Source organism: Desmodus rotundus, chromosome 9, assembly GCF_022682495.2.
Source record: "Desmodus rotundus isolate HL8 chromosome 9, HLdesRot8A.1, whole genome shotgun sequence".
Taxonomy (NCBI): domain Eukaryota; kingdom Metazoa; phylum Chordata; class Mammalia; order Chiroptera; family Phyllostomidae; genus Desmodus; species Desmodus rotundus.
This window is the reverse complement of record NC_071395.1, coordinates 91143358-91160511: the sequence shown is the minus strand read 5'-3', so window position 1 is coordinate 91160511 and position 17154 is coordinate 91143358. Positions and strand designations below refer to the sequence as shown.

At 38.5% G+C, this 17154-nt stretch overlaps 1 protein-coding gene across 6 annotated transcripts in view; it reads right to left on the bottom strand.

Moving 5' to 3' along the window:
* KANSL1 (KAT8 regulatory NSL complex subunit 1) overlaps positions 1–17154 on the bottom strand; it is a 158010-nt gene that overhangs the window by 115715 nt on the left and 25141 nt on the right. For 2 of the 6 annotated variants that reach the window (XM_024573063.4, XM_053911763.2), the window contains exon 1: positions 16467–17074. The exons of the other annotated variants lie outside the window; for them this stretch is intronic. The gene's annotated coding sequence lies outside the window, so the exon portion shown is untranslated. Of the gene's footprint in view, positions 1–16466; positions 17075–17154 lie in introns of those variants that run through there. 6 annotated transcript variants of the gene reach the window in all.

The window sequence follows — 17154 nt, the reverse complement described above, 5'->3', positions numbered from 1 at the left end:
ACACCTAGCAATTAAACAGAAAATAAATAAGGAACTCTCCATCTCTACTAAAAAGTCTGTATTCCAAATAGGTCTGTGCTTTTTTCTTGCCAAAAAACCCAGCGTTCTGCAGTTTCTAACTTCTCTGAAAGACAGATCATACTATAAGTTTATCTGTATATCACACCTCTAATTAATTTTCTTTCACTGTCCTCTCCTTTGAGTTATAGCCCACCTCTCAAATTAACTGCTCAAGATGTCTCTTCCCTTTACCCCAAAACTTCTTTAACGAGTAGTATAAATAACTACCTCTGCGTACTTCTCTAATCTGGCTCCTGCTGCTCTGGCAAGTCATCAGTCATCTCATTATTAAATCCCAATGGTCAAGTCGCAGTCCCCATTCTATTTGACTTCTCCGAAGCATTAGGTAGTACTCTGACCAATCCATTCTTGAAATTCTCCTTTCTTGATGTCCTTGATACCAAGGTTCTTTCTTCTGCCCTCTTCTCTCTCAACTCACTTCCCTGGCAACAACCACTAGTATATATGGTGAGGCCTCCTCTAACAATCAGAAAAGCTTACTGAGCTGTACTAATAAACACCCCCACCTCTACGTTCCTCAAGTCCCTGAAAATCAAAATTCACTTTATTTTTCAAAAATACTTACTCCTCACCCAGTTTTGTTATCTCTGGTAATGGCATTACCTTCATTTAGTAAACTATGCTAACAATCTCAGTTATTTGCATCTTCTTCATCCTCTGTATTTGAGAGCAAAAGGAAATCTATGTAAAGAACTAAGCCAACTGTTCTTAAAAGTGTGGTCTATGAACTTCTTGGGAAGTCAAAGACCACTACAGGGGTACACAAGATCAAAACTATCTTCATAGTAATACTAAAATTATTTGCCTTTCTTTTCTTTGCTGGGTTGATATTCGCAATGAGGGCACAAAAATAAGGCTGAGCAAAACTGCTGGTACCTTAGCACAAATCAAGGCAGAGGTACCAAATTATACAGTCATTGGTCATTCATTGTATTCTCCATTCATTTAGTTTTTAAAAAGTCAGGTCCACTTAACATTGTCCTTAATGAAGTTATGAATTTTATTGCATCTCTACTCGTATGTTTTAAAAATATTCTGTGTGATGAAACAGAACGTACACATAAAGCACTCCACTGCTTTAAGAAGTGTGAGAAAAGGCACTTGTATAACTGCAATGCAAGCTGAACTAAGTTTTCCTCATCTAACACTATTTTTACTTGGCAGAACAACTAACAAACTAAGGTTAAACTTACGTAGATAGCAGAAATTTTCTTGAAAATGAAGTGAACCTGTCACTTCAAGAAAAACCACTGACAATGTATGTTTATTGCCTATTATAAAATCTGAGTTTCCAAGCCAAAATAAGTATTTTGAAAACTTGTATCCACTATCATGAACTTGAACATTTTCCCATTACTTTAAAAAAGTCATTTCTGATTAAATGTGTTACTGCTGATATTAATGAATGTGGATTTTTTGATACCATATAATGAAATGTGTCAACGTTTGGAAGATCTGCCTAACTCTGGAGATGACCAAATGACCAATCCATGTGAAAAACTCATATACAGGCAAAAGCAAGTACAAGACAGACCAATGGATTTTAATCTAACACAGCAATTTTCAATCTTTTTCATCTCATGGCATATATACATTAATTGCTAAAATTCTGCTGCACACACAAAATATATTTTTTGCTGATGTGACCAAAAAAATGGTATAATGTTAATTCTTTCATTCCGGACAGCTATTGTTGCTGGCTGTTGTCAAATTTTCATTTGACAATCTAAAGGAAAAGAGGTCAGGGCCCCTGACTAAATAGTCAGATATTGCATGTTTTAAAAATTCTTGCAGCACACCCGCAGAAAATCACTGATCTAACAGAGTACAAAAAGTTCACTGATGAGATTTTTAGATTCCACATTGTAACTAACTTGATGAAACTAGTACTTGTAAAGTTTGGGTGTAATTTCAAAGGATAGCCACACTTATCTGAAATAACTATTAAAATATTCCTCTTTTCCAACTATGTTATCTATGTTAAACCAGTTTTTTTTTTTTTTTTAAGATTTTATTCATTTATCTTTTAGAGAGGGGAAAGGAGGGAGAAAGAGAAGGAGAGAAACATCAATATGTGGTTTCCTCTAACACACTCTCCACTGGGGACCTGGCTGGCACCCTGGCATGTGCCCTTGACTAGGAATCAAACTGGCGATCCTTTGATTCACAGGCTGGCACTCAACCACTGAGCCACACCAGCCAAGGCCAGATTTTCTTTATATACAACAAAAACATATCACAATAGAATGAATGCAAAAGCATGTATGAGAACCCAGGTGTTTTCTATTAAGCCAGACATTGGACAGATTTCCAAAAATGTAAAACAATGCCATTCACTAAATTTTTTGTTGTTAAAGTTATTTTTCATAATATGTAGGTTTATTTTTAAATGAATTAGTAAGTATTTTTTAAAATATCTCAATATATGATATATTTCTCATATATCAACTATTGATATTACCCCACAAAAGCACTTTAAGGTTGTCTCAACATGTTCTAAGAGTGCAAAGGGGCCTTGAGACCAAAAAATTTGTGAACTGCTGAACTGAGGCAACCTCTTACACCTCCTTAAAATAAAAATAAAAAAAGAGGACAACTTCCAATTTGGTCAAACTTTTTATGTTTAGATCAAAGCCAACATAGGATGGTAGGCCCTTATAGGACTACACTAAGATTTTTTACAATATGACAATTCAAATCATTAATATCAAAATGTTTGAGTAAATGATTGCAATAACATTCATACAAATGCCAATATCCTTACAGTTCAAGTCTGTCTACTGCTCTATGTAACTGTCAAAAGTTTCTCATTCTAACACTGTATTTTAATGAACTTCCTATGAAATAACTAGAACTTCTGCAGCTTACGAGTTTTATCCTTATTGACTTTATGGCATATGGCAGCCTATGTAACACAAACTGTCCACTTTTTCTAATTGTGGTTTTATTTTATTTTAAAGACTTTATTTACTTTTAGAGAGGGGGAGGGAGGGAGAAACAGGAGAGAAACATCAGTGTGTGGTTGCGTCTCACACGCCCCCTACTGGGGACCTGGCCGGCAACCCAGGCATGTGCCCTGACAGGGAATCAAATCCATGACCCTTTGGTTCACAGGCTGGCACTCAATCCACTTAGCCACAACCAGCCAGGGCTATTTCTGATTTTCAAGTTAGTATTAAATCCTAATAGATTATAAATGGCTGTGCTATAGACCAACAGAGAGATGAACCAATGCAGAATGTGTTGAGTTAGTTTTATAGTACACAAAGCATTTTCTCCCATAAACACAAATCCCTATCATATCTTTCCCATCAATTCAATCTCCTCTTCTGAGTTGGTATCAATACACAGTTGATACCAGCAATGCAAGAAAGAACATTATCAGTGCCAGATGAATAACACAACACGTGAGAAAAGTTGCTGTAGCCTGCTATCCAAGAGCACTATATAGTAAGGCTCAGCAATGGCAGGAAACAGCCTCCCTCTGGGGACCCAAGCAAGGACATAGCGATTACACAGCTTACACAAAACTTACTCAGGAAAAACCCAAGCTCACTCAGCACACATAAAAACGGGTCATAATTAATATCACACCACAGAGGCATTTAAAGCAGTAAATATTCCATTGTTATTTTAGAATTATTCAATTCTTTAACACGCACAACTTAAAAGAAAAATCTGTTGCCTCAAATCCCACCTCTTTCAAGAGTTCTCTGACCCTGTGAAAGTACATCTGTGAACTAGACATTAATCACACATCTCAAAGGTAAGAGTTTGTTTTGTTTACACACTCTAGAGGTCTTTGCTCTCGATATCCCCATGAAATGTACTACAAAGAGTAGTTACTAAAACAATCACCTAAATAAGTAGGAAGGGGCAAAAGCAGCCTCTTCAGAAGGAATTCCATTCCTAACTCCTAAATCTTTTATCTTTCTACACCAAAACAATACTACTGTTAGGAAAAGATAGAAATCTACAACCCTCTCCCTTAACTGACTTGAAATGCTCTGCTGAGATTCCATATTACCCTCAAAGGCATTCACAGATAAGGAGAGCAGGTCAAGAGTCACATCACGACTCCACCCTCATTTAAATTATTCTAACTATTCTGGTTCCCTCCATTTCCTCATCTATGAAGGACAGAGCCTACTTCACAAGGTTTCTGTAATGATTAAATGAGATATTTTCAATTACTTAGTCTAGTGCCGGACACAAACACCCATTATTTGTACTATTATTATAACCCACAGGCTAAAAACAAATTAAAAAAAAATTTCTATGAGACTTCTTAATGCACAGGAAAAATATAAAGCAAGTGTAATTGCCACAAATCATCACTAAGCTTAGGAATTTTAAAAATATTTTTGCTATACATCTAGACTTACTTTTAATACTTCATGATGTTGCTTATGATTTTAAAAAAGCAAACCAAAGACCAAACAACTTAAATTATTAAATATCCATGTAGTGGAATACTATGCAACTGTAAAAAATACAAAGCTGTATTTATTCACATGAAAACATCCCTGCTTCACTGTTAAAATTTTTTTTAGGGTATTATTGTACAAAACAAGAACTCTGAGCTCATTTTTGTATAAAAAGTTAGGTGATAAGATTCTGCTGTCTTCTGTCTTCTAGCTTATGTAATGTCTCCACCACAAACATGTACTACTTATACTATAATAAAAGGGAAGGAAACAAAAATAAAATAATGCAAATTCTTAAAGAGTCAAAAAATCTACCCTGGCTGGTGTGGATCAGTGGATCAAGTGCCAGCCTGCAAACGAAAGGGTCACTAGTTCAATTCCCAGTCAAGGCACACACATATTGGGGTTGCAGGCCAGGTCCCCAGTTGGGGGCGAGTGGGAGGCAACTGATCTATGTATTCTCACACATTGATGTTTCTCTCCCTCTCTTTCTTTCTCCCTTCCCCCTCTCTAAAACTCAATAAATAAAATCTTTTTAAAAAGTCAAAAAATCTGAGATAAGTAAAATGTCACAGTAATTTCCCCAAAATTTAACATACCCAACAAAATGTTGATTAAAACAATGATTCCCATCCCACTTGAATCCCAAATGCTTCACTCTCCAACAATTTAAAGTAAATTGTTAAACTTAAAGCAGTTTTTACAGACTGTCAAACTTAAGCAGTTTTACAAAAACAGCACAATAGCTCCTAATAAATCAGCTTCCCCCCAAGAATACAAAGCATTAAAAGCTATAATTAACTTATTAATCCTCATAACAACCTGGGCAGCAGGTTTCAGACTGGGATTATAATTTCCAATTTACTGGTGGGGATAAGCAATAAAGTTATACTGTACACTCAAGTTAAAAAACCTAAAATACCCCAATTTTTAGTTCATCTAATAATCTACAATCTGACAAATACAGATGAAGCTAATGGACCTGCTGTCACTGACATAAATTAAGATTCTCCAGTAAACTTAGACAAAAGAAAGGACCTATCTGCTATACAAAATTGGATTAGGTAAGTAATGGTTCCCTGTCAGTTCCAAGGAAGCATTTTGGGGACAGGAAAAAATGTCAAATAGGTTCAGCAGCCAAACACATTTGGGAAAAACTTCCCTGATGGAGATCCACAATGTACTTCCTTCATCATACTGAATATGCAAATATTTGCCTTTACCAAACTTCTTTAACAAACTAACACTTTTCCCCCATTATACCTATCAATATCATGCAGAACTGTTCTGAGGGATACAAGTTGAAATAAAGTTCAAATGTGTGACTTCCTAGGGTCCCTTCCTGTACTTATGATTCTATTATTCTAAACTGCAGTACAGGTTCAAGGACAAATTTCCACCTAACACACATAGGACTCAGAAAGCAAAAACATATCCCTAGGACACAGTTTCTCAACCTTAGCACTATTGACATCTTGTGCTTAATGATTTTCTGTTGTAGGGGGAGAGAGGTCTCTGTTGTACATTGTAAGATGTTTAGTAGCATCCCTGGTCTCCACCCACTAGACATCTAGCATCCTCCTACAAATTATGACAACCAAAAATGCCTCCAGACATGTCAAATGTCCCATAGGGGGTAAAAATCACACCTCTCAATTGAGAAATTCTGCTTAGAGATACAGACTCTATATCTATCTTTACGTCTATCCAGCTACACATAAAGATGTATTCTTACAGACATAAAGATATATTCTTTCTAGAAAGCAACAGCTGGCTGCCTCAAATATGGCAAGTCAGAATTCCACACCTACAAATGAAAAGTATGCCTTATTTCTCTTTAGTTCCCAAGACAGGCCTCCCAAATACACAAGAATAAACTGGTAGCATCCACCTTGTAAAAACGTTGATAAGCTGCAGAAACCCAAAGGGAAGGGTTTTGCCATTTAGCTGCCCAATCACCACATTCTTTCACTGAAAACAGAAGCAAAAATCAGATGGGGAAGAAAAGTTTGCCCAAAATGTGGCTTCTACTAACCTCTTTCCCCATTACCTCACTACTCTGCACAAGGGAAAGAAAGAGAAGAAGGAAGGATGGTTAGGGAAGTGTCGTGAAATTGTCAAATGTCAGCTGAAATTTGGAAATTAACTAAAATTTCATTATGTAAAAGCTAGGACAAGAGAATGGTAACATGTCATTCTAGTGAGAGGAAATGGCACGGGAAAAGGCAAGGCTGTAGGAAACCACAGGACATCCTGAAGGTTAAGAGAAATGATCAATTCGATTGAAATATAAAGTATAAGTTAACAGAGGAAGCAGTACAGAAAAAGGTGGAAAGGCAGTTTGAAGCCAGATCATTAATGGATAACCTTAAATAGCCAACCTTTACTCAGAACAGCAGCAGAATGTCATTAAAGTTTTTTCAAATAGGGAATGACACATCAGACTGTGCTTTAGAAAGACCAGCTGGGTGGGATGGATTAAAAGAAAATAAAAAGACAAAGGAAAATGCAATAAGCTACTGCAACAATCCACACAGGATGCAACAAGAACCTCAACTAAAATGGTCACCACAGTAGTATGGTCAAAGTCTTCTCCAAACTTAAATCCAGAAATTGGAAGGCGCTAAAGTTTGCAGAAGCGCCAAATAAATGATACAAACATTAATTTAAAGGCTCATAAGGACAGGAGATAAGGCTCTCTTTTCCTTCATAACTTCATCTTCTTTATGATGAAATCATAAAGTGTGGTATATTCTCTTTATTCTTAATACTACCAACCCAAATCCAGGCAGGGTTCTCATCAGCTCACACCTAAATCATAGCAACTTCCTACTGATGTCCTCCAATCCATTCCATACCTTTTTATCACCTCGATTCTCTACTCTAAAATAGCTTCCAGTGCCTTTCCCACAAGTCAAAATTCTCCAAGATGAAACTTAAAACATATTAAGAGTAACTGCGTCAGGTGGCATGGACCTAGAACTCACCCCCAGATTCCAAACTCCACAATCTTTGCTTAGGTTGCTGCTTCTACCTGGAAGGCCTTCTACCATTTAGGCCCAAACCTCTATTAATCGTTCAATATATAATATCTCCACAGAAACTTTTCCATACTACTCAGATTCACACTGCTTTCTTCCTGCTTAAATTGTACAATGCACTTCAAGTCACCATCACTCAATTCAAATTATCTGAACGTTCCCTCATCGTCAATTTGTTCATACTATTTCCAAAACAGGAATGTGTTCCTTAGCATCTCTCTCTTGCATGCTCACTAACTTTACCTACAGCTTGGTACAAAATAAGCATTATAAGCACTTACTGACTGGACCAGAATAATCAAAATACATTTGGTGAGGTAGGCCTTCAAATTTAAGTATGATTTTGCTAAAGAGAAAAATGAGGAAACTCTAATCAAGAAACTGACAATCAAAACAATGGGAAATGATTTGGGAGATGATCCACAGTACAATTTGGATGAGCCAAGCAGTACATGTATGGCTTTTCAAGAAGAGAGAAAAAGAAAGCAGCTAGGTAGTGATTTGTGGTCAAGTACTGAAAAGTTACATTATAGGATGCGGTGGAAAGTAGTCTTTACATGGAACCAAATGTAGATACGTTATGAGATACAACAGGGAACAGTAGGCATAATTTTTATTATAAACAAATAATGTGGACTTCACCAACCCATTCTCTAACACTTTTCTATGCCAACAGGGCTTCTTAACCAAAAAAGGTTTATAGTTACTAAAGGAATCAAGGCTCTGAATGGAGATTATTATTATGACTGCTGATCATTAACATTAACTGACCTCTTTCTGTGTCAGTAACTGCCCTTTTAGATGTGTTCTCATTTCCCTTCACAATAACATTGTAAGGCAAGTAAAGTACTCTTATTCTCATTTTATAGATGAGGAAACTTGACATTCACAAGTTATGATGAGCCCAAGATTACACAATTCCTAAGCTGAAGAAAGCAGAATTCCAATTCATATCCCAAATTCTAAAGTGCTCACTTTTAAAACCATTACATTAAGTAGTTTAAGGGCTAGGTTTAAATTGAAAGGGCCTTAACTGCTACATACTAGATTTTGAATTTCAGTCTTTAAAGGAAAGCTGACTTGGGAATACTAACTGATTATCTCCAATAAACATTTGATTAAAATGCCTACAACATTAAAAGCACCACACTAAGTGCCTATAGTGATGAAAAAGATGAGTAAAGACAGACACTACTATGTGATCACAGAATCCCAGGGGTCCTTATTAAGGGGCCCTTGCACAAGCTGAGAGTGGGTGTCGTTACAGAAGGCTTCCCAGAGGGAACAATATCTAAGTCAAAACCTAAAGAACATGTATAGTCCACCATCACCCATACTGCTACTTCAAGAATCCCGTACCCAAAACTCATTCCATGCCCCCCCACACCAAATCCAAAACCCATTCCTGCCCATCGACATTCCCTATGTGAATGACTCCTTATCCCAATCACTGAGGTACCATCCACCATAGACATCTCATTTAAATATATTCTAATACCAGACACAAAAATAATAGAGTACAGGAGTTCATGGTCTAATGTGGAACACTAATAATTGTAAGTTTCATTAATGCAAACGTAAGAAAATAGAAAATAGGTGAGAAGGAAAACCCGGATGATAAAGCACTGTGTTTTGCATGAAGAGGTCAAGGAAGGCTTCCAGAAAGAAATGAAATTCTGACTAAATTTTGAAGGCTGACTAGGGAGAGTTCAAAATAGGTAGAATGATAGGTACATTTATTCCATCCTTAATGCCACTGCCTTAGTTCAGGACCTCATTATGCACTACAGTAATCCAAGCAGTAATAATCTCCCAACTGTTCTTTCTTCCTGTCTCATCAAGCCTTCAACCTAGCACCCACTACCAAAATGATTATTAGAAAAAAAGGATGAAGAGAGGGCAGGAAGGAGGGAAGAGAAATCTGACCAGGTTGTACTCCTACTTAAAACCCTTCAGTTGACACTAGTCAAGGATGAATCCAAACTCCCCACAGGGCATATCTACCCCCTTTTTTACACTCACTCTCATCTCCAAACTGTCCCCAATCCAAACTTCCTGAATATTTATAGCTCCAGGCTTTTCCACGCCCTGTTTCTTCTCCAAGATCACATGCTATTTTAAGTACTCCCCATTTATTCCACGTTGAGCTAGGGGTCTCTCTCTAGGGTTTTACCTGCATGCACCCTCGTGACATCCTAGACAACAGCTCATAATGTAACATAAACTCCCAATTTTGTCTTTCCCTTCCTCTCCTAGACTCCTTCTTTAAAAGGGGGTTATGGTTTGTGTTATCTTTATCCCATACATGTAGCAGTGTACCTGGCAGACAGTGGACCAATATAGGCTAGTTAACCTGAGCATTCTACGTTGAGTGCATCAGCTGGAGATCCATTATGAAGTTAAAGTGGATGTCTGATCATAAAGTGGTAACGACCTAACAAGAAGCAGGCACCAACTGAATCTAGGACAGACTTCAAGTACCTCAGGTTCCAGTCATTTATATTGCCAAGCACATGCACTCAGACTGGCAAACTTTTTAACTGTACCTTTTAAACTATTAAATTTGGTTACCTAAGCCTTTTGAAGGCAAAATCTATCAAAAATTTAAATGCAATTACCCAAACTTTTACCCAGTAACTGCACTTCTAAGAATCTATCCAATAGAAACATTCTTGCAGATCCATAAAGATATATGCACAACTCTTTCAACTGTAATACAAAAAACCCCTGACCTTAAAGACACACTAGATTATGCAGCGTTTAAAAATAAAGACTATGTTTTGATGTGAAAAACCTCTGATACGTAGCTAAATAGGGAAAAAAGATCAAGCCACAGAAGCATGATCCTATTTGTTTAAAAATATTTTAAAAAATTGAAGGATGACTATCAAAATATTTATTGGTGTTTATCCTCTATACAACCACTGAATTCAAATTTCCTCCCAGTCTAGCTCACAAAAAACCAAAGAGGAAAAAAAATGTACCTTTTAATCTCATCTCTTTCTAACAAACTCTAACAATACAAGTGTTTGAACAACCCTAAAATTGAAGACTTCTTGAAGGGTCTGAACAGTTCAAAAGCAAACAGGTTATTCTTGGCAGGGATCCTTGACCAAATTCCAGGGATCTCACTGAAGCCTACCATATCCCTTTAGAGTACTGAATTAATGACAAAATTAATTTTTCCAATGCAAGGGAAGCATTAAGTATTAACATTAACATCCTTCTTGCAATTCCATAGGGAGGCCAAAGGGAAAACTAGGAGGTAAAGAGTAAACCAGTTAACTGCAAAAACAGCTGCCCAATTTTTTTTGGTATGTGCTTAAGATCTTCAAAATCCTCAGTTCTTCATAACAATGTATGAACAATTTAATGACATTTTCCCAACAGTTCAACTTATCAAACTAGTATTTTTACAAAACCTCTACACTAGCAAACATCAGAAATTAAACTAATTAGCTTTTCGCCTGTATCCCTTCACACCTTCCAGTGGAGGTGCTAATAAGCAGTCATAAAGGCCAAATAACAAGCAGCAAAAAAAGCCTGGGTATCAGTTTTTAGCAATTCTTCGTTTAATGTTCTAACAACAAAATTGTTGTCTTTTATATTCCCCAACACTTCCTCTCCAACTGAGATTAATCAGGTCTGACCTTAAACTAAGTTGACCCTTTTTTAAAAAGAAATTAAAAGGTGAAGGACTCCATTAAGTTTGATGCCACTCAACCAACTTTTTCCAAACAAGGGCAGCATCTGCTATACTTAAAATTCAGAGTAAGATCTCATTTGGGATTCCCGGTTCAAGTAACAAGAACCAGAGTTTTTGATAACATTTAGATAAAACTGCACTGAATTTACCTCCACCTTACATTTCCTGATTCTCAAAAGCCTGGGGAATAAACTAATTTTTTTAAAAATTAAAACTAGGGAAAAAAGGCAAGTTTACAGTCAACAATAAAATACATAGCTGAGTAATTCCCTAGTAAGGTTAGGGCATTCAAATGTTAAAACTTTATGGGGCTAACCCTGGCTCAGTTGCTCAGCTGGTTGGAGCATCCACCAATACACCAAAAGGTTGTGGGTTTGTTCCCCAGGGGCATGTATAGGAAGCAACCAATCCATGTTTCTATCTCTTTCCTTTCGCTCTCTCCAAAAGTCAATTTTAAAAACTCCTCAGGTGAGGATTAATTTTTTTTTAGTATTATGGAATTAGTTAAAGTCTTGGAAAAGCAAGGCTTGCAGAAAGTAACATTTATGAAGCAGTTGTTATATATTCCGGACTCGCTACCCAACAGAAACACAATTTCAAAGGTCTCCACCTTCAGAGCCACCTGGCATTAAGGTTTAAAACCTTCATATACAAATCTTTAAGATTTTCTTTTAAACTACCCAAGTTTCTTTGTTTTTCATTCATAAATATAAGCTATGTTTCCCACTTTGAAGTCAGTTTCTTCATGTCCTACATTTTAGCTTTACTTTCCTTCTAATAAAGACAAGAAAAAGCTTAACACATAAAGAAAAATATTTCGCCCTGGCTGGTGTGGCTCAGTGGTTGAGTGCCTACCTGAGAATCAAAGGGCCGCCAGTTCGTTCCCAGTGTAAGGCACATGCCTGGGTTGTGGAACAGATCCCCAGTGGGGGGGGGGGGGGGGGGCGGGCGCAAGAGGCAACCACACATTGATGTTTCTCTCCCTCTCTTTCTCTCTCCCTTTCCCTCTCTAAAAAAAATAAAATAATGACCACCAAGCAACCATATTATCAGGATAGAGAGAATCTAATGGGAGAGGGATTTTTTCCCTTCTGAAATGTGTATTTTTGACTTTCTGTTCACTCCCTATTTCCTTTAAAAAAAATAATGAAATGTAAAAAGGAGTAAAAATAATAATAAATTAAACAAAATCTTTAAAAAGAAAAAAATCTCAATTTCAGTCCTGGTTGGAGTCCAGGCTTTTTGGTAAATTACACCTATTGGCTTATTTTCTCCTATACATTTTACCCTACCTCCTAAAGGACAGGCACATGGCATAATGTAGAACCAACTGATAACTGAATAATTAATAGTGACCCTCCCAACTGGTCTTTTCCTATGACTCACAACTGTCCCTACAATTGCAAGTGATCCCAAAGACACAACTGACCTCCTACCTCTTCTAGTGACCTTCAAATGTTGGTGACCTCTAGTATGGTGGGATATTTGTCTTTTCCAATTCACATTGTCTTTCATAACCATTACTGTGGTTTCACTGAATTTTGACCTCACATTTTAGAGAATGGAATGTATTGATGAAAATCTTGTTTTGTGTTATGAATTATTACACTTTGGCAAGAATATTTCTACAAAACTTTTAGTATTCCCAGAGGCTAATGTTCAATTTATTAGGGTAGAAACTATAATTTAAACGTGTATCTTCAGAAGCCACATGAAGACTGAAAAACCAGTCTTGATACGTATTTCCAAGAAATAGAAGTCCTATTTTAGGTAAAGGACATGGTTCAAATATTCTTTGCAATGAAACAGCAGACAGGCCAGGTGTTTGGGATTTTTGAGACACCTGTGCTGTACTTCTTTATAAAGTGATCAAGTGAAAGGGTACTATTGTAGAAGAGGATTCCTGAAACCTAGAACAGTCTAACCAATCAAGGCAGAAATTTACTTAAAATAGGGTAAAGAAAAGGTGCTTTAAACCTCTAAAAACCACTCAATGATAAAATCTGCTCTGGGGCAACCAACTGAAGACTACATACTTAGTATGCGCAATTCCATCCTTTCCAAACTCAAGGGAATGGGGAGATCCTTGGGTGGGGGAAGAATAAATTAATTAAAAAAAATCTCTTCAGAGAAAGGAAGTCACTTAACTTTATCTTAATGGCCTCAAGAAGAAAAAAAAAACCCACCAAGCCCCCCCTCCAGGCAAGCAGATTAAATATAAGAGGAATTAGCATTACTCTTTAAAAACAGGATTTTCAATGACTATTGTTTAGAAAATACAACATGGGTTAGTATGATGTTTTTATAACATTTAAAAACTTTCTAATATAACAAGATAACTAAGCTTTATTCACAAAAGTTCCTAACTGGAACCATTCAATACTAAAATATCTTCCTAAACCATCATCATTAACCACACGGCCATGTGTTTACAGGTTACGTGAGTCAGCTTATAGTAACAACACAAATCTCAAACTTGTTTTCACTTAGAAATACAATTAAAATTTGTGGCTATTCAATAAAATTCAGAGAATGTAGGTTACAGTATAGCATTACTAGAGGTGGAAGAGTATTGGCAACGTTTGGAGAAGAAAAAAGTGGGAGTACAGTTATTTTCTTCTCACCTTGATAAAAGTTAAAAAGTAAACTAAGGCTTACTCATTTTCTAGCTTCCAAAATTTTCCTCAACAGGATAATGATAACCCACCTAATAATCAAAGAATGCTCTGAAGATTTAGCCATAGAACTAATATGTGTAGGCAAGAAAATCAGACAAAAGGTTAACATCTGACTTTGGTAAAGCACAAAAGTCAAATACTAATGTTCTGAATGAGGCTTTCAGGAAAGAAGCAGAACACCTCTCAATACTTCACTTCATTAGTCATATAGGTAAGATCAAAAATGCCACCCACCTCAAGGTTCCATCAATATTTAATTGATTACTCTCTTCACTGTCTACAGGCACAAATCAAAAATACTTATCTCACATATATTTCAACGAGACAGTCATCAGAGACCCAGCCATAATACAGGTGTTAAGAATCTTTGTCACATCTAATGTCTTTCTCCAACTAGTGCACACTTGAGAAATAAAGTTGACCACCTCCAATCATGAGATCACTAACAAATACAACAAATATCCTAAAGGTCAAAAGAACTGCATACTTTGTTGGAGAAACCTAATGGAAACTGAAATCAGAATTCCATGACCGAAATCAGAAATATAGATCAGCTCTCCCACAATTATAATACATATTTTAAATTCCCAAGGGATGAGCATTTTTACCTTGCCTTATTTTTAGAACTACACATCACACTGCACACATCACATGACATGATGTAACTGTTAGGAAAGAAAATGACCCAAACCATTGAAAATATACACAGTAAGAGGACAAGAATGAATGCACCCTTAAGAATCATTACATTTCATATTTACTTTAAAAAATGTTTCTTAAACCACAATATTCTTTTAAATTATAAAAGTGGCTAGCATCTTATGTAGAAAAACAGAAATATGCTTGGTATTTTATAAAGCAGGAGTTTACCCAATTATTAGGAAAACTGGTATGAAGAAACAGATAAAGGAACATTCATTTAAATCCACAGGATTAAAAACAAAATTTCTCCAGATCAAAAGCACAACACAAACGTAATAAAATACCTTTAAGTAAAATATAAGTATTACTCAAAAGTATTTACTGTTGTTAGGAGTAAGAAAAATAGTTTTAACTGACAAACGTGCAGAAAATTGAAAACTTCTAATTTAGTCAGGCAGTATGTTAGAAAAGGAACCAAGTATAGCCTGTGGAAGGGGGGAGGGGAAAACACACCCACTTAAACCTTTATAAATAGTGGCACTTTAAATGACCCCGAAAGTAGGAAAAATAGAAGCTATACTATTCTGACATGAAAAACATATTCCAAGGCACTACTTTTCCATTCTTGAAAGTGCTTTAGACACGAAGTTTGGTAACAATCTATAACTATATCATGATTATGCAAGGCAAAGATTATGTAATTTTATCGTTTTTCACAAATGTTCTCTGACTCTACAACTAAAACGTTTTGCTCTCTCCAAAGGAGAAGGGGTAGGTTCTTCTGGACATTTTAAAAATATAAACACACCCCAAAACAAACAAAAAACCCACAATGATTGCTAACCACGTGACAAAGGAGATGGCAACACCGGGATTGTGAATGGAGGGGAGGGAGGCGAGGCAGGACTAGGGAGATCTCTCCGAACTTTGGGGACCTTGGGATTCGCGTTTCCCGACCCTTAAGATACCAAACTCTAGTCCTACGAGTTGTACTGTTAATGTTCTCAAGTACGGTTTCATTAATAGGTCACGAAAAGTGCACCAGTGACCTCTAGAATAAAGGGGAAAAACGGAGGAGGAGGAAAGAGCAATTTAAAGTGGCGCCATCATGTCACTCCTTCTCCCCTAAGGCAATCCAATAAGCAATAGTTAGGTAACGTGTTTCTCAAAAATACCATACTGGGAAAATGGAAAACAAAAGGATTTTTAAGTAAAACGTGATGCTGCTATTTATCGTCTGGAAGAACAACCAAAACTATATGCTGAGAATCAAAAGACCGTCAGCCGGAAAACAGGCCCCCCAAACTCACTTAAAAGCAAATAAATGCCTCTTCCTCTTTAGTTAAAAAAAAAAAAAAAAACACGTCCGCCTGAGGGAAACCAGATCTGAAAACCTAAGTGACCTCAATTTACAGGCAACAAAAAATAAATGAAACAAATAACCATCTAACTACACAATCAAGAGTTGTGATATACACCGAGAAACATGCAAGATGTGTGTTTCGAGCAGTGAAAGGCCTTTTGCAGTCAAGAAGTTCCAGGCGAGAGCCAGAGTTTGTTTTTGTTTTTGTTTTTGTTTTAAAGGGGAATAAATCGTGTTCTCAAGGCCTCAATTTTAAATAGAACGCCAAAGGAAAAGCTGGCGAACGAGGCGGCAGCTGGTGGGGAAGGGCCCCCGCACACCCCCGCCCTTGGGGCGACTCCCAGCCCCAGACCCGCAGCGGGGAAGCCCGGAGAGGCCATTTAAAGTTCCGGGGATTTTTCCTGCCCTGCCCTGCCTTTCCAGTTACAACTAACAAAGAGAGGGAGAAATGGGAGCCACAGGGAGAGCGAGGAGAAGGAGAAAGGGCAGCGGGAGGAGGTGGAGGAAAGGAGCAGCAGCAGCACCTACCACGTGATGGAGGAGCGTAGCCCGGGCGGATTCAGCCCCACAAAATGGGCGCAGTTTGCAAACAGCCCCCGGCCTGGGCGCCGAGGGCCGGCGGCGGGCGGGGGCGCGCGGTGGCGGCTCTGGCCCGGGCCCCCCGCTCTCCTCCCCCCCGGCGCCCGGAGCCGCCCTGACTTTCCGGGCGGGGGGGCGAGGCGGAGGGGGAGGGGAAGGCGGCGGGGAGCGGCCGCTTTTTCTTCTCTTTTGGGCCCTTTCTCCGGCCCTCCTCGGCTCCGCCGGGGCCTGGGCTCGGCCGGGGACCGCAGCCCAGCCGGGAGGACGGGCGGGCGGGGGCAGAGGGTGAAGCCGCCCCCCCCCGCCCCGCACAAACAAGCGCCGCCGTCTGCAGCCCGAACCCGCACCCCAGCCGCCACCCCCAGACGTCTCTTCCTGGCCGGGAAGCGCGCTCCGGCCGTCCCCCGCGCCGCGGCGGCGAGACGAGTCGGCTTCGCTAGGGTGCTCGGTTCTCCCGCCGGTTCGGTGAGCGGTGGCGGCGGTGGCGGCGGCACTGGGAAAATGGCGGCCGAGCTCCTTTTCCCTCCCCCCCTTTAATCTGAAGCGGAGGGAGAATGGAGCGAGCGAGCAAGCGGGCGAGCGCCGGGGACACGGGGAGGAGGGACAGCAGCGCCTCCGCCGGCTGCGGCTGCGGCGG